The sequence below is a fragment of the Bubalus bubalis genome, chromosome 20, assembly GCF_019923935.1.
Source record: "Bubalus bubalis isolate 160015118507 breed Murrah chromosome 20, NDDB_SH_1, whole genome shotgun sequence".
NCBI classification, from domain to species: Eukaryota; Metazoa; Chordata; class Mammalia; order Artiodactyla; family Bovidae; genus Bubalus; species Bubalus bubalis.
In genome coordinates, this window is record NC_059176.1 from 43,957,800 (window position 1) to 43,979,643 (window position 21,844).

Consider the following 21,844-nt stretch of genomic DNA (forward strand, 5'->3'; position numbering starts at 1 on the left):
CTGTGTGTTCTCTTTAAAAAAAATTTTTTTTTCTTCTTTTTTGGCCTCACTGTACAGCATGTGGGATCTAAGTTCCCCAACCAGGAATAGAACCCACACCCCCTGCAGTGGAAGCACAGAGTCCTAACCACTCGACCACCAGGGAAGTCTCTCCTCCGTGTGTTCTTGAACACATGCCCCTATGCTGACCATTCCTGAAGGTGGTCCCTCCAGGAATGATGATGCTTCAAGTCCTCCAGATGGAGCCCCCTTGGAAAACTTATTTCAAGGGGAACATAGAGGGACAGCATTCTAGCTGGGAAGAGGTTAGGGTGGGATCCCTGATCCCAGCATCCCCAGCCTGCCCCAGCCATCTAAGAGGCCCCTCCTGTAGCATAGCAGGGGCTCCCAGCCAAACAAGCATCCTTCGTGTGCCTGCAGCCTGCCCACTCTAGTCATGTCCTGCCTGCCTGCTGGCCCAAGGACAGGAGAGGGAATGTGCCCCTATGTCTCAGTAAACAGCTGGCCTCAAGGCACACATTTCATGTTCAGTATGTATTCTTGCCTGGGACATCCCCTGGACAGAGGAGCCTGGTGAGCTGCAGTCCCTGGGGTTGCAAAGAGTTGGACATGACTGAGCAACTAAACCACCACCACCATGTAACTTATACTCCGTTCTGGGAATTTTTTAATATTTTAAAATTCTTTTGGTATTTTTTATGCCTAAAGTATTTTTTATTAAAGCTTTCTTTAAAATATTTATTTATTTTTGGGTGTGTCGGGTCTTAGTTGACTCAATAGTGTGGCTTGCAGGCATCACTGGCCCCCGGCATGTGAGATCCTAGCTCCCTGACCTGGGATTGAACCCATGTCCCCTACATTGAAAGGTGGAATCATAACCACTGGACCACCAGGGAAGTACCTAGTTTAAAGTGTTTTTAAGTAGTTTATCCTACTACATAATGCAACTCTGTGTTACTATAAAGCAAGACAGCCCATCACCACCACCACTCTGGGAAGAGGTAACCTTCTGTTCTGGGCCACACTCTTGCATCCTCTGTGGTGTGCATGCCCCAGGGAGGGAAGCCAGGCTCCAGAAGGGTTTGGACCCTTCCTCTAAAAGATCTGACTCCTAATGCCTTGGCTCATAGAACCCCGCAGACTCCAGAACGGCATTTCGTCCTCAACCTTGGGACAGCGTGACACAAAGAAACCCTGAGGTTCCCCTGCAGACTGAGCAAGATCCAAGAAGCAGTCACACCTTCAGTCCACATCCATGGCAGACATGGGGGTTGAAATATGATGCTTTTTCCATGAACATGAATGCGGACATGAATTTTCATTCTCAGGTGGCCATAACAGGTTGGCCAGAGGTGACATCTATTTGTCACCCAACGGTTGGCATTGACAGCCAACAGGTGTCCTGGAAGTGCATGGTCTTCATCATCACAGCCAGCTCTCTTTGGCTACACTGACTTCTCCTTGGCTCCGGTTGAGCTCCTTATGTTCTAGAAGCTGCAGATAGATTGGACACTCTGTCATGCCTCCTCTGCTTGCCCGGAGCAGACATTGCTGATCAATCATGACATCCTTTCCCACGCAACCAGAATGAGGCCTCAGAATCCTCAACAACTGCCTGGAGTTGGCTCATAAAATGGTATTTCATTGGGCACTGTAGACAAGTAAAAGACCCTGAGGAGTTTTAAGACACAGCAATAAGATGACGGGGCTTCCCAGGTGGCGCAGTGGTAAAGAATCTGCCTGCCAGTGCAGGAGATATAAGAGACACAGGGTTCGATCACTGGGTTGGGAAGACCCCTGGAGGAGGGATGGTTACCCAGTCCAGTATTCTTGCCTGGAGAATCCCGTGGACAGAGGAGCCAGTGGGCTACAGTCCATAGGGTCTCGTGATTTGGATGTGACTGAGCACACATACACAAAATAAGATGACAGTCCCCTCACTGTTCCTTAGGCCCCTCCTATATGTCCTGGGGACAGTGACAAAAATCTATCCCTTCGCAGCTCAACCTGTTCCCAGACTTGCTAAGACGGAAGTGCCAGCTCTAGGGGGCAGCCTATCAATCCTACCGATGCAGTGTTGCCGGTGGGCCTTGGGGAGGTCACCTGTGCCCACCTTGGGCTGCCTGCATTGAATCAGTTGTTTCTTGTACAACCAGGACACCTGTGTTAATTTCCTAGGGTGTCATGATAAAGTACCACAGGCTGGGGGTGGGGTTTAAACAACAAGAACTTATTTTCTCTCAAGGCTGGACGTGAGAAGCCTGGGATCCAGGTGTCAACAGGGCTGGTTTCTTCTGAGGCTTCTCTCGTTGGCTTGAAGACAGCTGCCTTCTCCCTGGGTCTTCATTTCGTCTTCCCTCTGTGTCTGTGTTCTAATCTCCTCTCTTATAAGGACCCCGTGTGTGTGTGTGTGTGTGTGTGTGTGTGTGCACGCTTAGTTGTGTCCGACTCTTTGCAGCCCCCATACACTGTAGCCTGCCAGGCTCCTCTCTCCGTGGGATTTCCCAGGCAAGAATACTGGAGTGGGTTGCCATTTCCCACTTCAAGGGATCTTCCTGACTCAGGGATCGAACCCTCGTCTCCTACACTGAGGCAGATTCTTAAGCACTGAGCCACCTGGGAAGCCCTGTAAAGACCCCAGTCATATTGAATTAGGGTCCACCCATATGGCTTCCTTTTACATTGTTACCTCTTGAAAGGCCCACATGTCCAAATACAGTTGCATTCTGAAGTTCTGGGAGTTAAGGTCTTGAACCTATGAATTGAGGGGAGCAGGGCACACAGTTAAGTTCATAACAACATCTGAAGGAATGATGTTTGAACTTGACCCGTTTGAAAGGGTGTGGTCCAGGCTGGCACAGCAGTGAGGCCTCATACAGAGGAACAGGCTCTGTACCAAGCCCCAGGAGGGCATGGGTGGACCTGAATCCAGACCTCCATCAATACAACAGTTGCTCAGCTTCCAAGACAGCCCTCCTGGGAATTCCCTGGTGATCCAGTGGTTAAGAATCCACACTTCCAGTGCATGGGTGTGGGTTTGATCCCTGTTTGGGGAACTAAGACCCTGCATGCCTCACAGCCTCACAGCATGGCCAAAAAAATAAAAATATTCTTTCCAAGATGGCCCTCCTGTTGGAAATAGTCTGCTCCTTGTATTGTTTTTAAAGATAGATTTGATATAATTTTTTTAAGATTTATTTATTTATTTTTGGCTGTTCTGGGTCTTTGTTGCTGCGTGGGGGCTTTCTCCAATTGCAGAGAGTGGGGGTTCCTCTTCGTTGCGGTACACAGGCTTCTTATTGGAGTGGTTTCTCTGGTTGTGGAGCACAGACTCTAGGCAGGCGGGCTTAGTTGCTCTAAGGCCTGTGGGATCTTTCTGGACCAGGAATTGAATGTGTGTCTCCTGCATTGGGAGGCTGTCTTAACCACTTGACCACCAGGGAAGCCCTCCCCTCTCTTATTAACTAATGCTCAGGAGAGGTGCTCCTGTCCAGTGGACCAGTGGACTGGTCACATGGACATTCTGGACTCAACTCCCTGGACGAGACCTGGACTCCACCTGTATCAACCACAAGGCAGAATTGTTTGCTGATGATCAAAGGATGTGTCTCCCGTCCCTGGGCCCCAGTTAAAACATTAAAATATCCATCTCAGTGTCTATAAAAGAATGGAGAAATGTGGGCACTTTTAGCAAGCCCAGCTTCAAAAATCCTGCCTCTCCCCGGTGGCCACATCTCCAAGCGAGCAAGGACATTATCATTAATTGATCTACATGCTCAGTGGATTCTGATTCTCCTAAAACCTGTCTTCTTGTTTAGCATTTTCTCTGATTTCTGAGAATGCTCCTTAGAAAATGTTGCAGGTTGCCATTTCCTCCTCCACGGGAACTTCCAGACCCAGATATTGAACCCGTGTCTCCTATGACTCCTTCGCTGTAGGCAGAATTTTTACCACCTGAGCCATGATTTAAACCATGGACCCCACCAGGCCCCAGCTCATTCTGTCTGGACAGAAGCACAAACGTCCTCTCTCTCCTTCTAGACCCAGAGATACACGTTCACTCCCACAATGGACATCACTTGAGGCATCTTATGATTTCCTGCTTTCCACTAAAGTCATGACACAGCCGATTGTCAGCACTGCCTGTAGCCAAAGCTTTGCTGTCCAAGCTGACATGGCCTCAATCTCCTCTGCCCCAGCCCTGGAAAAATCACAGAAAGACAAACAGTGGAGGCCGTGTCTGGAAAGAAATCTGTGTTTCTAGGTCTTAGATGACTATGTCTTTGACCGTTACTTCTTTATCACCAAAGTCCTATTTCAATCTATTGCTCCCGTATCAATCTATGTGTGTGTGCATGCGTACTCAGTCATGTCTGACTTTTTGCAACCCCATGGACTGTAGCCCACCAGGCTCCTCTGTCCATTGGATTCTCCAGGCAAGAATACTGGAGTGGGGTGCCATGCTCTCCTCTAGGGGTTCCTCCCAACCCAGGGGTTGAACCTGAGTCTCTTGTGTCTCCTGCACTGACAGGTGTGTTCTTTACCACCAGCGCCACCTGGGAAGCCCTCATGATCCTTATTTTTCCTGAATTAGAGATCCCTTAAGATCCTGCATGTCCTCCTCAGAGAGGCAGGTCTGGCTATGCCCCACATCTTACCTGGGGAGCAGACAGCTACAAGCCCAGCCTCTCGTAGTCAACCCTCCCTTTGTTAGGCTGCCCCTCCCTGTGGTTCAGTTTCTTGGGACCAAAAAGAGGAGGGACTTTCCTGGTGGTTCAGTGGTTGGGACTCCACACTCCCATTGCAGGGGGCTGCAGGTTTAATGGGCTTCCCTGGTGGCTCAGTTGGTAAAGAATCCACCTGTAAGGCGAGAGACCTGAGTTCGGATCCCTGGGTTGGGAAGATCCCCTGGAGTAGGAAACAGGAATCCATTTCAGTATTCTTGCCTGGAGAATCCCCATGTACAGAGGAGCCTGGCAGGTTATAGTCCTTGGGGTCACAAAGAGTTGGACATGACTGACAGACTTAGCACAGCAGGTTCAATCCCTAGTCAGGGAACTCAGATCCCACATGCTGCATGGCCAAAAAATAAAAATAAAATAAGAATAATTAAATATTTTTAAAAGGAATACTTAGAAAAAGAATAATAAAAAGATGGCTGTAGGGTCTATTGATTTTGACACATCATTCACCAGTGTCCCCCACCGTCCTGAGCTTGGGTCTCACATAAATTTCACATAAATTCTCAGGCCTCATCTGTTCACTTGACTCTAGCTTGCTGGTCTCAGAGAAGAGAAGGCATTAGTAGGGTATGAGAAGATTGCTTTGTGTTCTGCAGCGAACAAGGACTCTAAACAGAGAAAGGTAATTAATAATTAATGGTCTGGACTTATCTTCTCATTTCCCACACCCTTCGTGACTGGGATGTGAAATTCAACCAAGTGCTGAGTGGCGGTCCCTGCATGGACATGGGGACCCAGAAGATGGACAGTGTGCGGCAGTGTGCTCCCTCGAAGCCGGGCTCCTCCCACTACCCAGATGGTCCGGAGTATCAGACTCCTCCAGCACCTATGGCTCTCCACCAGGAGGGAGCCGGTAACACACACTTGTGCAAAGATGCTCTCCTGTGTTCCTGCTCTGTGTAAGCGGGCAGCTCTGAGAGATGGGGGTCACCCACCCCATTCTTGTGAGGAAGCACAGAGACCCACCCAGGCCCCCTCACTGGTCACTAGTCGGCAGAGCCCAGTTTGAGACAACCATGTCTACAACCCATCTCATCCCATGGGCTCCCAGTTGGGAGGCTTTCTTTACCCCAGGGGGACAGGAGAGAGATGCTTTTGCAACTGGAATTTTGCAGGAAAGGAAGGAAAAGAGGTAATGACACTAAGGAGTCTGGATTCTCTTTTTTATTAATTTTTAAGTGTATGTATTTGGCTGCGCTGGGTCTTACCGGCAGCATGAGGGATCTTTGATCTTTGTTGTGGCACGCGGGATCTTTTTGTTGTTGTCGTTGCAGCATGTGGGATCTAGTTCCCTGACTAGGAATTGAACCTGGGTCCCCTGCATTGGGAGTGCAGAGTCTTAGCCACTGGACCACCAGGGAAGTCCTGAGTCTAGATTCTCTTAATATGTCACTGCCTACCTGGCCCTAGAGAATATCCTTGGCCTCTTGTCCAAAGTATTTACTGAAGCTCTTGGGCACTCACCTGTGAAGACTCTGCCATTGCAGGGTCCCACCCAGCCCACTCCTCTTCACTCACCCATCCAGTGGCCACCCATGCCATCTCTTCTAGGGCTTCAGAGACATGCCCAGAGAACAGGCCAAGGTGGCAGTGAACCAAGGGAATTCTGTGGGTGGTGAAGTGTCTGCTACCCATCGGGTTGCTGGGACAAATATCAGCAGCCTCAAATATGCAGATGATACCACTTTAATGGCAGAAAGCGAAGAGGAACTAAAGAGCCTCTTCATGAGGGTGAAAGAGGAGAGTGAAAAAGCCAGCTTAAAGCTCAATATTAAAAAAAAAAAAAAAAAAAACTAAGATCATGAATTCTCATCCAATCCCATCACTTCATTGAAAATAGAAGAGTAAAAGGTGGAAGCTGTGACAGATTTTCTCTTCTTGGCCTCTAAAATCACTGTGAATGGTGACCGCAGCCATGAAATTAGAAGATGATTGCTTCTTGGCAAGAAAACTATGACAAACCTAGACAGCGTATTAAAAAGCAAAGACATCGCTTTGCTGACAAAGGTCCGTATAGCCAAGGATATGGTCTTTCCAGTAGTCATGTACGGATGTGAGAGCTGGACCATAAAGAAGGCTGAGCGCCGAAGAATTGATGTTTTCAAACTGTGGTACAGCAGAAGACTCTTGAGAGTCCCTTGGACAGCAAAGAGATCAAACCAGTTAATCCTAAAGGAAATCATCCTTGACTATTCATTGGAAGGATTAATGCTGAAGCTGAAGCTCCAATACTTTAGCCACCTTATGCGAATAGCTGACTCATTGGAAAATACCCTCATGGTGGGAAAGACTGAAGGCAAAAGGAAAAGTGGGCAACAGAGGATAGGACAGTTGGATGGCATCACCAATTCAATGTACATGAATTTGGGCAAACTCCGGGAGATGATGAGGGACAGGGGTGCCTGGCGTGCTACAGTCCATGGGGTCACAAAGAGTCAGACATGACTTGGCAATTGAACAAAACCCATTGGATGGCTACTGCCACATGTGTAACTTCTCCAGTGTATGTTGGAGAGATCTAACTTTGCATTTACCAAGCTGGGAGCACTTACTGCATTCCTTGATAACCAGGCCACACGGGAGACCCTGGAGGCTCCTGAAGCCAGACCTTGCTGACTATGCTGACCCACACCTTCCAGGGAAATGGGCAAGTGAACTTTACCCAGCCTCCTTCTGGAGTGAAGAGGAGGTGGCTGAAAGGAACTGGAGGATTGGTGGATGGAAGCTGCAGCTCATGTGGTCACAGATGAAGTCTTTGCCAAGCCCAAGGCTCTTGACCTCACTGTGTAGCAAAGGTTTCATGTTCTGCAGGCTTGTGGACACAGTGGGGGAAGGACAGGGTGGGATGTATGGAGAGAGTAGCATGGAAACATATGCATTACCATATGTAAAATATATAGCCCGTGGGCATTTGCTGTATGAGGGACACAGGGAGCTTAACCTGGTGCTCTGTGATGACCTAGAGGGGTGGGATGGGGTTGGATGGGGTTGGGGGTGGGAGGGAGGTTCAAGAGGGAGGAGACATGTGTACACTTATGGCTGATCCATGTTGATGTATGGCAGAAGCCAACACAATATTGTAAAGCAATTAAAAATAAATAACTGTTTAAAAAAGGTTGTACGTTCTAACTCACAGTCTACTTCTTTAAGCAGCACGTGCCTCTCAAGAGCAAAATCAAATACCTCCAGAGGTTGGGCAGGAGACATGATGACTGAGGGAGGCTGGGTCCAAGATGATAGGGAGTGGTGAGGACTATGGAAAATGAGACTCAGGAACAGTCTGAAGGAGACACTGATGGGGGACTTCCCTGGTGGTCCAGTGGTTAGAATCTGCCTTGCAATGCAGGGGACATGGGTTCAATCCCTGGTCACAAAACTAAGATCCCTTACTCCATGGAGCATCTAAGCATGCACAAAGCAAAGACCGAGCCTGTAAGGAAAGATCTCGCATGACACAGTGAAGATTCTGCATGCCACAATTAAGACTCAAGGCAGCCAAATATATTTTTTTAAAAAGGTGGGGGACACTGGCAACTTAGCTCTGACTACATGTTTGCAAGTTAAGAATCTGCCTGCCAATGCAGGAGCCTCAGGAGACATGGGTTGGATCCCTGGGTCGAGAAGATCCCCTGAAGGCAGGCATGGTTACCCACTCCAATATTCTTGCCTGGAGAATCCTCATGGACAGAAGAACGTGGTGGGCTATAGTCCATGGGGTCGCAAAGAGTCAGACACAACTGAACAGCTGAGCATATATCCACACATTGCAAGGCAGAAATATAGGTTTAGGGCAGCAGATCTGACAATCTTCCAAGAACAGAGATTCTGAATCTTATGTAAAATCTCCCAATGGCCAATTCTTTAAAATTAAAGTGAAAGTAAACTCATAGCCACGTTGCAGCCCAAGCATAGCATCCGTGTGTGCTCGTGTCCTGCATTGGCAGGCAGATTCTTTACCAACGAGCCACTTGGGAAGCCCTTGGGCGTAACGTGTTTTTGCCCAAGTCTACCAGAGGATGCTATTGTGACCTTGGACGTAGACACTATCTGGCGCTGTCTCATGGAGTGGAATATGAGGCCTGATTGAGAAAACAGACCATTCAGAGCTGGTTCTGGAGAGGAGCAGCCTGACGGACCATAGCTTGGCAGCCCTACGCTGCCCCAGGGTATCAGCCCTGAGATCTTCTATTATTGACAGATGATTCTTGCCTAGGCTCACAGGAGCCCCTGGTGGCCCAAGGGAGCCTCTGCAGTTTCAAACTTGCCACCAAATCCCTGAAAACACCCATGCCTAGTCACTCAGTTGTGTCTGATTCCACTCTTCTGTCCATGGGATTTCCCAGGCAAGAATAGTGGAGTTGCCATGCCCTCCTCCAGGGGATCTACCCAACACAGGGATCGAACCTGTGTCTCCTGGATTGGCAGACGGATTCTTTACTGTGTGAGCCAACAGGGAAGCCCCCTGAAAACACAGTGAAGGGCATCTGGAGAGAAGGAGCTCCTTTCAGGACCCGTCCATCTCTCCTGCCTCTCAGCAGAGCCAGTCACTTGGAGTGACCGTGATACAGTCATAATGCAGCACCTGTCTCTCTTTAGGGTGTGCCCAAGTCTTCTCAACCTATGTCACACATAACGGGCCAAAATACTGGAGTTGGTAGCCTTTCCCTTCTCCAGGGGATCTGTGTGATACCTAAGGAACCAGTTTCTTTATTTCTAAAGCAGCTACTAAGCTGCTAAGTCACTTCAGTCGTGTCTGACTCTGTGCGACCCCATAAACGGCAGCCCACCAGGCTACCCCGTCCCTGGGATTCTCCAGGCAAGAACACTGGAGTGGGTTGCCATTTCCTTCTCCAATGCATGAAAGTGAAAAGTGAAAGTGAAGTCGCTCAGTAGTATCCTACTCTTAGCGACCCCATGGACTGCACCTACCAGGCTCCTCCGCCCATGGGATTTTCCAGGCAAGAGTACTGGAGTGGGGTGCCATTGCCTTGAGGTACCATAATTCTCCCTCACTTCTGAGACCAGGGGACAGTGCATGAGCACTAAGTCTTTCTGACATAGCAGCTGGTACTGGCCGAATTCCAGCACTTTCCCCCGTAGGGCTGGTCTCCCAGGGGCCTGTTAGGAAGCAGGACCAAAAGGAGCAGAAAGTCAGGTTTCTCTTGCGGACTTGCCTACATCCCAGGATGTCCGGTTGACTTCGGAATCACGATGCTGGCTGCTAGAAAGAAAATAACATCCGTCATTAAGGGCTCCTTGAGCATTTACATGCTTGTTTTATTTTCCCTTAAATGTGACAGTTGCCACTGATTTTTATATCTTGTACAAAGTGCCGCCAATAAACAGATGTATTTTTAAAGAGCTCCCATCAGTGAATCAGTGAGATAAATTAGCTTCTAAAATCCTTCTCCCCTTAACAGATGTCTGGAAAGTCCTCAGGACTTCCAGAAGGGAGCCTTCATGGAGAGACATCTCATTTTACCAGGTGATCAGGAACTGATTCTGCTGCAGAGAGTGTGGCGTGATGTGTTCAGAGCTTCATCGCAGCTTCACGGGTGTCAGTATTGCATGCCAGTCCAGTAAGAAATCAAGAGGAGCCACATAGATGGCTTGGCCAGGCCATTTCAGGCTGGGAAAGCTCCCACACAAGACAGTGGTGTGGAATCCACTTTGGGGAAGTGGGGTGTCCAGGCTGCTCAGGGGCCACGAGACAGGAAAGCACATGGGAAGAGATGGAGCGTGGGAAACGGTGTCCGGCGCTGACCAGGCTTTGGAAACAGGCTAACCAGTGTTTGCTTAAGGAAGCAGGGACTTCCTTGGCGGTCCAATGGTTAAGACTCCACCTTCCAATGCAGAGAGTGTGGGCTCAACCCCTGCTCAGGGAACTAAGGTCGCACATGGAGCAGTGCAGCTCCATCGCTCGGTCGTGTCCGACTCATTGCGACCCTATCCATGGACTACAGCACACCAGGCTTCCCTGTCCAGCACCAACTCCAGGAGCTTGCTCAACTCATGTTCACTGAGTTGGTGATGCCATCCAACTTTCTCATCCTCTGTCGTCCCCTTCTCCTCCTGCCTTTGATCTTTCCCAGCATTAGTGTCTTTTCCAGTGAGTCAGTACTTCACATCAGGTGGCCAAAGTATTGGAGCTTCAGCTTCAGCATCAGTCCTTCCAATGACTATTCAGAACTGATTTCCTTTAGGATGGACTGGCTGGATCTCCTTGCAGTCCAAAGGACTCTCAAGAGTCTTCTCCAACACCACAGTTCAAAAGCATCAATTCTTTGGCGCTCAGCTTTCTTTATAGTCCAACTCTCACATCCATACATAACTACTGGAAAACCATGCTTTGACTAGACGGATCTTTGTTGGCAAAGTAATGTCTCTGCTTTTTAATATGTTGTCTAGGTTGGTCATAATTTTTCTTCCAGGGAGCAAGCATCTTTTAATTTCATGGCTGCAGTCACATTCTGCAGTGATTTTGGAGCCCAAAAAAACAAAGTCAGCTACTGTTTCCATTGTTTCCCCATCTATTTGCCATGAAGTGATGGGATCAGATGCCATGACCTTAGTTTTCTGAATGTTGAGTTTTAAGCCAACTTTTTCATTCTCCTCTTTCACTTTCATCAAGAGGCTCTTTAGTTCTTCTTCGTTTTCTGCCATAGGGTGGTGTCATCTGCATATCTGAGGTTATTGATATTTCTCTTGGCAACCTTGATTCCAGTTTGTGCTTCATCCAGCCCAGCGTGTCTCATGATGTACTCTGCATATAAGTTAAATAAGCAGGGTGACAATATACAACCTTGACATACTCCTTTCCCAATTTGGAACCAGTCTGTTGTTCCATGTCCAGTTCTACTGTTGCTTCTTGACCTGCATACAGATTTCTCAGGAGGCAGATAAGGTCATCTGGTATTCACATCTTTCAGAATTTTCCACAATTTGTTGTGATCTACACAGTCAAAGGCTTTGGCATAGTCAATAAAGCAGAAGTAGGTGTTTTTCTGGTATTCTCTTGCTTTTCAATGATCCAACAGATGTTGGCAGTTTGATCTCTGGTTCCTCTGCCTTTTCTAAATCCAGCTTGAACATCTGGAAGTTCATGGTTCATGTACTGTTGAAGCCTGGCTTGGAGAATTTTGAGCATTACCTTGCTAGCATGTGAGATGAGTGCAATTGTATGGTAGTTTGAGCATTCTTTGGCATTGCCTTTCTTTGGGATTGGAATGAAAACTGACCTTTTCGAGTCCTGTGGCAGCTGCTGAGTTTTCCAAAGTTGCTGGCATATTGAGTGCAACACTTTCACAGCATCATCTTTTATGATTTGAAATAGCTCAACTGGAATTCCATCACCTCCACTAGCTTTGTTCGTAGTGATGCTTCCTAAGGCCCACTTGACTTCTCATTCCAGGATGTCTGGCTCTAGGTGAGTGAACACACCATCCTGGTTATCTGGGTCATGAAGATCTTTTTGTATAGTTCTTCTGTGTATTCTTGCCACCTCTTCTTAATATCTTCTGTTAGGTCCATACCATTTCTGTCCTTTATTGAGCCCATCTTTGCATGAAATATTGCCTTGGTATGTCTGATTTTCTTGAAGAGATCTCTAGTCTTTCCCATTCTATTGTTTTCCTCCATTTCTTTGCATTGATTGCTGAGGAAGGCTTTCTTATCTCTCCTTGCTATTCTTTGAAACTCTGCATTCAAATGGGTTTATCTTTCCTTCTCTCTTTTGCCTTTAGCTTCTCTTCTTTTGTTAGCTATTTGTAAGGTCTCCTCAGACAACCATTTTGCCTTTTTGTATCTCTTTTTCTTGGGGATGGTCTTGATCACTGCCTCCTGTACAGTGTCACAAACTTCTGTCCATAGTTCTTCAGGCACTCTATCAGATCAGATATCAGCACATTGGTACAGGATGTGGTCAAAAATTAAAAAAAAAAAAAAGACTCAAAAGCCTGTCATGACCACCATAAACACATGAAAGCCAATACAGTGGAGTCTAAAGATCAAGTCAGACAAGCCATGGTTTGAATCTTGCCACTTTATAGCCAGGGAAACCTTGTTATGCGTGGCCTCTTTATACACAAATCATTGTGGACCATGGAAATCCACTCCAGTAATTCAAACTGAATGTGTTTCCAACTGAGCTTCTTCTTGGCCTGATCCCCCAAATGCTGCTGATTCTCAAAGGCCTTAGACTGGAGGGGACATGAGGCCAGGGGTAGGGAGTTGGAGTAGAAAGAGGCAGTGTTCTTTTTTTCAAAAAACAACACAACAAGTTTATGTATTTATCTATTTATTTATTTGGGTCTGCATGTGTGTGTGCGAAGTCACTCAATCATGTTTTTTCACCCACCTGGGAAGGCCCAAAAGGGTTATGCTCCAGTGAGGCTCAAACTCACAGCCTTGGCATTGCTTTGCATGTACTACTGTATAAGTACCATGTACTAACCTATTGTGCCACTGGAGCTCCTAGTTGTGCTCAAACTGGTCATGAGCATAGTGCCCTCATGAATGAAATTAGCATCCTTATCATAGAGACCCCAGAGAGTTCCCTGGCCCCTTCCACCCTGTGAGGACACAGTGGGAAGTCTGCAACGTGACAAAGGGCCCTTACTTGTCCATGCGGGTACCCCGGTCTCGGTCTTCCAGCCTCCGGAAGTGTGAGAAATACGTTTGTGTTGTTTCCACGCCAGCCAGTCTGCAGGACTTTGTCACAGCAGCCAGAACAGACTGAGGCCTCCGCAAAAGAGAAGTCCATAGAGACAGCTGGTTGAGGAATATTATATAGTATTCGCTATGAACCAGACATGTTTCTTTCTTTTTTTAAAATTAATTAATTAACTTGGTTGCTCCGGTCTAAGTTGTAGCACGGGGGAAATTTAGTTGTGGCATGTGGGATGTAGTTCCCACACCAGGGATTGAATCTGTGCCCCCTAGGTTGGGAACACAGAGTCTTAGCCACCGGACCACCAGGGAAGTCCCCAGATGCTTTTCTAAGTGCTTTGTGTATATATTAATTCTTCTTATTTCTCATCAGCACCCTTTGGGGTAGTTACTTCTGCTGTTCCCATTTTGCAGATGAGCAAACTGAGGCTCAGAAGGGTTCAATAGTTTGCTTCAGGCCATCATCATGAGGGGACAGAGATAGGTTCAAGCCTGTGGAAGAGGAAGGTGTTGGCAGAGTGGTGCTGCGATGTCAAGGGGGTGAGGGGTGGGTGGAGGGCTATCTAACTACTGAACTATACCAGGGCACCTCTCTGTGGCCAGGAGCAACAAACCAGGACATCCCAGGGAGGACGTCCAACTGGCAAGATGGGCCCTCAGGACAAAGGTCGGGCTGGAACTAGAAACAGGGGCTTGGTTTCCCTTGCAGCCTTCCAGAGTGACATGATGCCACCCACCCCCACTGCTCCCCGCCAGACAAGCTTACAACTAGGTTATGCAGATGAACACGAGTTGGGGCAAGCTCATTCTGAGATGCTGAGCTGAAGAGGTCAGTCAGGCTGGCCAGTTCCTCTCCCTGGGAAACACATGTGCATGCAACATGGCCAAAAGATCGGAGGGTGGGGGGTAGCTTCTGTCCTGAATCTCTTCTCTAATTCACACTGAAATGCACTTCAGATACCCAGAGAGAGAGAGAGAGCATTCTCTAGGTTTTTGCTACTCAGGTGTCTTACCGAGTCCCTGGAGGCACTGGGGTAACCCAACAGGACACCCTAAATGGAGGAACACAGGAGCCTGTACACTGGTTCTCCTTCTGCTTGACTAGATGAAGCTTCTCCTGCCTCATCATCTCCCCCAGACTCCACAGGGAAGAACAAACAGCTGAGGGGCAGGGGAAGGGGATGGACTCTGGTTGAAGAGCACAGAGAGGCCATGCAACCTGACCAAGGTCACACAGCCATCAACAAGCAGAGCCATTACTCAAACTCTACGGGGATTATCCCTCAGCCTGCTGCTCTTTGCAGCTCACTGTCCCTGCCTCACTGAAGAAGGCCACAGCCAAGCAGCAGCCTTGTGTTCAGAGCTGACCTGGGGTATCCGGAACACTGTGGGTATTGGGGAGTAGACCAGTGAAGCTGCAGTTGTGAAGAGAGGGGCATTAAAAATTTTTTTTTATTTATTTATTTTTGGCTGTGCTGGGTCTTTGTTGTTGCACCAGCTTTTCTCTAGTGTTGGAGAGCCATGGCTATTCGCTAGTTGTGGTGCGCAGGCTTCTCATCGTGATGGCTACCGTTGTTGCAGAACATGGGCTCTAGAGTGTGGTCTCAGTAGTTGTGGCACCATGGGCTTAGTTACTACTCCAAGGCACGTGGGATCTTCCCGGATCAAGGATCAAACCTGAGTCCCCTGCCTTGGCAGGTGGATTCTTTACTACTGAGCCATCAGGGGAGTCCGAGAGGGACATTTTGACAGAGGCAATGTGACACAGCCAAAGCAAAGAGTCCTCATTTTGACTTCTAGATGTTGTGCATAATAATAGGCAGCCCATCTTGCTCTGCCCTCGACCCAGCTTCTGCCCAGACTCGCACCCACCCCTGACCCCCATCACCCTCCTATTTAGCACATTGCCTGTTGTTTGTTTTTTAAATATATGTGTGTGTGTATATGTACATATATTTAGTGATTTCTTTTCCAAGTTTCATCCAAGTGCCCCCGGTCAGAGGGTCAGCCTCCAAAAGGTCAAGTTGCCATATTCAATCCTTGTCACCACCCCACCCCACCAAGAAGTCTGCAAATGCATTGAAGGTAGAAGGCTGGTGCTCCTTGGTTTCTGGCTTTCACATGGTGCCCTGCGCACAAGGATGAAATCCCCCACAACAACCTGCCTGTTTTCCTGGTGAGGACGCCGGGGCTCAGTGACTTGCTCAAGGTCATTTGGACTTTCCATAACAGTTTGCTCCCACTCTGAAGGATGCCCGCGGGGGCATCATCTGTGCTCACGAACCTCTTCACATATGCAGAGGAGTCTTGCAGCTCCGATGCACACAGCCACAGTGGCTGTCTGCCTTGAAGGGGCCGTCAGTTTCAGGGAGATTAATTACTCCCGGGGACAGCCAAGTCAGTGTCCTGCAGCGTGCCTCTGCTGGTCTGAGTCATTTTGGAGACACTGGCTTGTGCGGCTCCCCTGAACCCCTCGTATCAGCAGGTGCAGCCAGCGGACTGCGGCCCCCAGCCCTCTGATCCAGCCTAGGTCACTCAGTCACTGTGGGATGTCCCCTTGTCAGAGGACACCAGGTGATCTGCCGTGTGGTCTTTTGTGTCCCGGGGAACCCAGCTCTGAGAGCAGGTGTGCAGGCTGAAGGATGAGATCCAGTTTACTCCGGCAGTCAGCGTGGGGCACGGACACCTGTGGAGTGTATGCATGCTCAGTCACTTCAGTTATGTCTGATTCTTTGTGACCCCATGGACTGTACCCACCAGGCTCCTCTGTCCATGGGATTCTCCAGAAGAATACTGGAGTGGGTTGCCATTCCATCCTCCAGGGCATCTTCCCGACCCAGGGATCGAACCAGTATCCCTACATTTTCTGCATTGGCAGGTGGGTTCTTTACCACTAGCACCACCTGGGAAGCCCTGAGACACCTATGGAGGGAAACCATCAAAAATAAGAACAACAGTGACTGTTTTAATAATGTGTTTACTCTCTGTTGGACACTCCACTTAGCACTTTTGACATATATCCTCATTTATTCTTCTCAGAGATCCAGTGAGATTTGTGGGCTATCATTATCCCCCTTTTATAGATAAGATTGATGCTTGAAGAAGTTACATTACTTGTCCAGGGTTACCTCGCCAGTAAGCCAGGTGGCCAGAATCTGAGTCTGGACATCTTGTTCTAGGACCTGAACTTGTAACTACTTCTCTCCCCTCCTAAGAAAGGAACTTCCTACAAGCGTCTGCTGTTTTCCCATGAGAAAGGGCTTTGAGATTTTAACTATAGTGGTGAGAATTAACCAGAGAAGGCAATGGCTCCCCACTCCAGTACTCTTGCCTGGAAAATCCCATGGGTGGAGGAGCCTGGTAGGCTGCAGTCCAAGGGGTCGCTAAGAGTCGGACACGACTGAACGACTTCACTTTCACTTTTCGCTTTCATGCATTGGAGAAGGAAATGGCAACCCACTCCAGTGTTCTTGCCTGGAGAATCCCAGGGATGGGGGAGCCTGCCGGGCTGCCGTCTGTGGGGTCGCACAGAGTTGGACACGACTGAAGCGACTTAGTAGCAGCAGCAGCAGGTGAGAATTAACAGCGGAAACGGCTCAATATACCTGAGTCAGCCTGATTATTTATTAAAGGGACCCCCTGCTGAGGCTTTGGGTGGGGAGGGGGAAAGGAAGACTGAGCCGAGCTGGGTGTACCACTTTCCTCAGGGACTCACTGCTCATCCATGTCGTGCAACCCAATTTCAATATGAGGAGATAAAAGGCCGATTCTCTCCCTTTATTTTTTTTTTAAACAGATTTATTTATACTTATTTTTGGCTGTGCTGGACCTTTATTGCTGCACAGGCTTTCTCTAGTTGCGGGGGCTACTCTCTAGTTGCAGCGTGAGGGCTTCTCACTGCAATCGTTTCTCTTGTTGCAGAGCACAGGCTCAGTAGTTGCAGTAGCTGCTTCTTGGCGTGTGGAATCTTCCCAGACCAGGGATCAGATCTGTGTGTCCTGCACTGGCAGCAGATTCTTTACCACTGAGCCACCAGGGAAGCTCTGATTCTCTTCCTTTAAAAGAAAAATCTGTTAAAGGCTCTTTGCCAGTGTTGAAAAGGTAAATAATTACATAAGGACGCAAATGAAATGGCACTCAGATTAGAAATGTAGGTTCAATTTCCTAAACATCTCTTTGGCTACTGGTCTGTTGTAAGACAATTAAATCGCTCCAAATGAGTGAGATTTGTAAATGAGTTCTTTGTGCTTCAGGAAAAGAAGGGAGGGACAGAAAAGCCAAGGGTTTTCCCTTTTTCACTGACCTCTTTGTCCACACTTTGCTGGTCCTCACTGCCACTGCCCTGGTTCACAATGCTCACATCGCTCCGCTTGTTGACAGCATGTCTTTAGGTGTTCGGTGTTCCAGGCAGATCGCACCCTATTCTAGCCTGGCTGTCCCCATGCCCACCCTTCAAACAAAGGAAGGTAGGAACTCCTCAGAGTCACTGTGGATCCTCACTTCCAATCCCACTCTGGTCCCAGAAGCATCGAACCATCTATGTGCCCAAGACTGAGACATAATCTCATGAACCTGCTTAGCTCAGTAACCAAAGCAGTCCATTGTTATTGCTTTAACAACAACCGTGAATGGAAACCGTGTTCCAAAATAGAAACTCTGTACAGGTATTGACCATGGCTGCTCTCAGTGTGCACAGACCCTTCCATAGTTGCAAGAAGGGAAGTATTTTTACCAAGTTAATGGGATTTTCTCTTTCACCTTCACCTGATTCATCCTGAACAACAATCTGCTGGGGAAGAGATTAGAATGCTACTGGCGGGATGCAGAAAGGAAGGCCACACTCATATTCAGTTCCTGACACAATCAAAAATATGATTATGCAGCAGAATAATAGCCTTGCAAGCCAGACTATTTTCCTGAGAAGAAAATTTCCAAACTCCCTTATTTTCTTCTTTATTTAGTGTCTTACAAACCAATTTAGAGGACTTGGCTCATAAATTTCTCCTGTGGTTTAGAGCCTTGTCCATATTCTTAATGAGATATTAGCTGCATTCAAGAAGGAGAATTAGACCCAGAGGAAGTAAAATTAAAAAAAAAAAAAGAAGGCAGGACCAAAAAATGGCAGACAAAATGGGAAAGAGAGATTGAAGGTGATGAGATGTATCTCCCAACATCTCTTCTCACTTGGACTTGGAGGGGCATGGTGCACTAGATAAGTTGAGGGATGACTGAGGACTGGGGGTCCCCGCCCCTTTAGGACAGTGGGATGGACACAGAGAAGTAGTGGTGGACTTCAAAGCAGCATTAAACTCGATATCAATATCAATAACAAGAAGGCAACCAGAAAATCTCTAAATGCTTGGAAATTAAGCAACACACTTTTAAATACCTATATGTCCAAGAAGGAATTGCAGTGTAGATTTAAAAATATTTTGAGGACTTCTCTGGTAGTACAGTAAATAGGAATCCATCTGCAAATGCAGGGGACATGGGTTTGATTCCTGGTCTAGGAACATCCCACATGTCTCAAAGCAGCTAAGGTGGTGCAGCACAGCTACTGAGCTTATGCTCTGGAATCCAGGAGCTGCAACTACTGAAGTCCATGCGCCCTAGAGCCTGTGCTCCTCACAAGAGAAGCTACCACGATAAGAAGTCCTCACACCACAATGAAGGGCAGCTCAGGCTGTCCACAACTTGAGAAAGCCTGCATGTAGCAGCAAAGATCCAGCACTGCAAAAATAGATAGATAAATCTCTAAGTAAATACAAACTTAAAAAAATATTTTGAGTTTGTGGGTTACAGCTAAGCACTACTTATGGGAAAATGTATAGCTCTAAATGCACAGGCTGGAAAAGAAGAAAGGTCCAACATCAGTGATATGTGCTTCCAACTGAAGGAGGTGGAAAATGAATGGCAATATCAAAGGAAGGATATAGGAAAGTCAAGGTAGATCTCAATTAGATAGATAGCAAACATGCATCCAAACCATCAAACCCAAGCATGCATTTTGAAGGGATTCATAGAATTGATAAACTGGTAAAGAAACAGAAAGAAAATGCTAATTACTGATAACAAGAATGAATGTGGAATCTAGAAAAATAGTATAGATGATCTTATTTGCAAAGCAGAAATAGAGACACAGACATTGATAAACGTATGGATACTAAGGGTGGCGGGGAGTGGGTGGAATGAACTGGAAGATTGGGAATGATATTATTGACTGATACTACTGACCCATTATATCAATACTACTGACCCATCATATCAATACTACTGACCTGTAGTATCAATACACACTATGTATATAATAGATATGTATATATACACACATATATATGTATATAATAGATATGTATATATACACACATATATATGTACATATATACATATATATGTATACATGTATTCCCAACCCAGGAATCGATCCCAGGTCTCCCACATTGCAAGCAGATTCTTTACCAGCTGAGCCACAAGGGAAGCCCTGCATTTTTATACTACATATAAAATAGATAACTAATGAGAACCTACTGTACAGCACAGGGAACTCTTCTCAGTGCTCTGTGGTGACCTAAATGGGAAGGAGCTCCAAAAAAGAGGGAGTGTATGTATTTGTGTGATTGATTCACTCTGCTGAGTAGCAGAAAGTAACACAACATTGTAAAGCGACTCCAATACACATTAGTTAAAAACAGGGGGCTGCTGCTGCTGCTAAGTTGCTTCAGTCGTGTCCGACTCTGTGCGACCCCATAGACAGAAGCCCACCAGGCTCCCACGTCCCTGGGATTCTCCAGGCAAGAACACTGGAGTGGCTTGCCATTTCCTTCTCCAATGCATGAAAGCGAAAAGTGAAAGTGAAGTCGCTCAGTCGTGTCCGACTCTTAGCAACCCCATGGACTGCAGCCCATCAGGCTTCTCCGTCCATGGGATTTTCCAGGCAAGAGTACTGGAGTGGGGTGCCATTGCCTTCTCCAAAAAACAGGGAGGGGGTGGGATTAAAGAGCTGCATTATAGATCCTACAGATCTATAGATCCTATAGATCCTACAGATATTACAGAATAGTAAGAGAGGGGTATAAACAAACAACTTGTGGTCAGTTTAACAATTTGGATGAAGTGGACTTGTTTAAAAACACAGCTTACTGAATGTAGTGGTCCCAGTGAGGTGGCTGTGGAGTTTGGCTTTGTCCAGCTTCTTGGTTTTTGTGTGTCCTTGGAGCCAGTGCTGAGGCTCACCACCCTCTTCCGGAGCTGCACAGCCGTCAGGCGGATGGAGTAGAGAAGAGGGCTCAGAGATTCTTCCGCCTAGGCGAGCTGGTGAGAAGCTATGTCAACCAAAGCACTGAAACACCAGCCTCAAGTTACTAAGCCGACAGCTTGAACAGAGAAAAGCTGGGGGTCACAGAAACCAGGATGACCAGGAGACACAGAATCCACACCCTCTACCTCCCTGGAACCCAGGTACCACCTTCTGTGTGTGCTCATTAGCTCAGTCCTGTCCAACTCTTTTGCAACCCCATGGACTACAATCTGCCAGACTCCTCTGTCTGTGGGATTCTCCAGGCAAGAATACTGGAGTGGGTTACCATTTCCTCTTCCAGGGGATCTTCCTGACCCAGGGATTGAACCTGCATCTCCTATATTGGCAGGTGGATTCTTTACCACTGAACCACCTGGGAATCCCAGTATATAAAGTGAGCAATGATTTATTCAATTCATTAATGAAGGGGCTATCAGGCTGGTAAGGCTGACTCCAAGAGAATTGGAAAAAGTAAATTGTTCCAAGTCCCTGAAAGCAAGACTGCTTGAATACAATTGCTGATTTACAGGCAAAATTTCTAACATGCTACAGAGCAATAAACTGTAACCTTTGGGGTGATTTTTCTTCCAGGCAAAATTCTTTGCCTTGCTACCAGGCAAGAATCATCTGCATTGCTATCAGTTTTCCACAAGTTACATCCACTCTTCAGATCTGTAAAATAGTCTAATCAATAATAGTAAGGAGTGGACCCAACAGAGGCCCACTGGCTGAGGTGGTACTCCTGGCTCCCCACTGCCTGGGCACAATGGGCAGGGCACCCAGACATCACTAAACATCCTGGGGTGTGACATGTGAGAGGGGCAAGAACCCAGGGGTGGGAGGAAGTGAGACCATGGAGGACGACCCGGAAACAGGCAAAGCCCGTCGTTCCAAAGGTCCAGAAGGGACCAGCAACACTCCAGCAGTTGCCCTTCCAGGAACAGAAGCCAGCAAAGATCCAGAGTGGGATGCTCGGATCTGAAGGTCTTTCTTTTCCACCACTAGGACGTCCTAACCCCTCATATAGCCAGAATCAGCTGGAGGAAGAGGAGGGAGGAGAGAGAACTCAGAGAGCCAGCTCGTTTACATAAAGATGCGGGCCATTGAGCATCACCGACTCAATGGTAATGAATTTGAA

At 47.5% G+C, this 21,844-nt stretch overlaps 1 long non-coding RNA gene and 1 other non-coding gene across 3 annotated transcripts in view; one reads left to right on the plus strand and one right to left on the minus strand.

Moving 5' to 3' along the window:
• Positions 1–21,844, plus strand: part of CTXND1 — a 43,854-nt gene that overhangs the window by 4,090 nt on the left and 17,920 nt on the right. The gene's annotated exons all lie outside the window — the stretch shown is intronic.
• TRNAG-CCC lies at positions 6,031–6,103 on the minus strand. Its single transcript has one exon. It is a non-coding gene; the product is annotated as a tRNA-Gly (tRNA).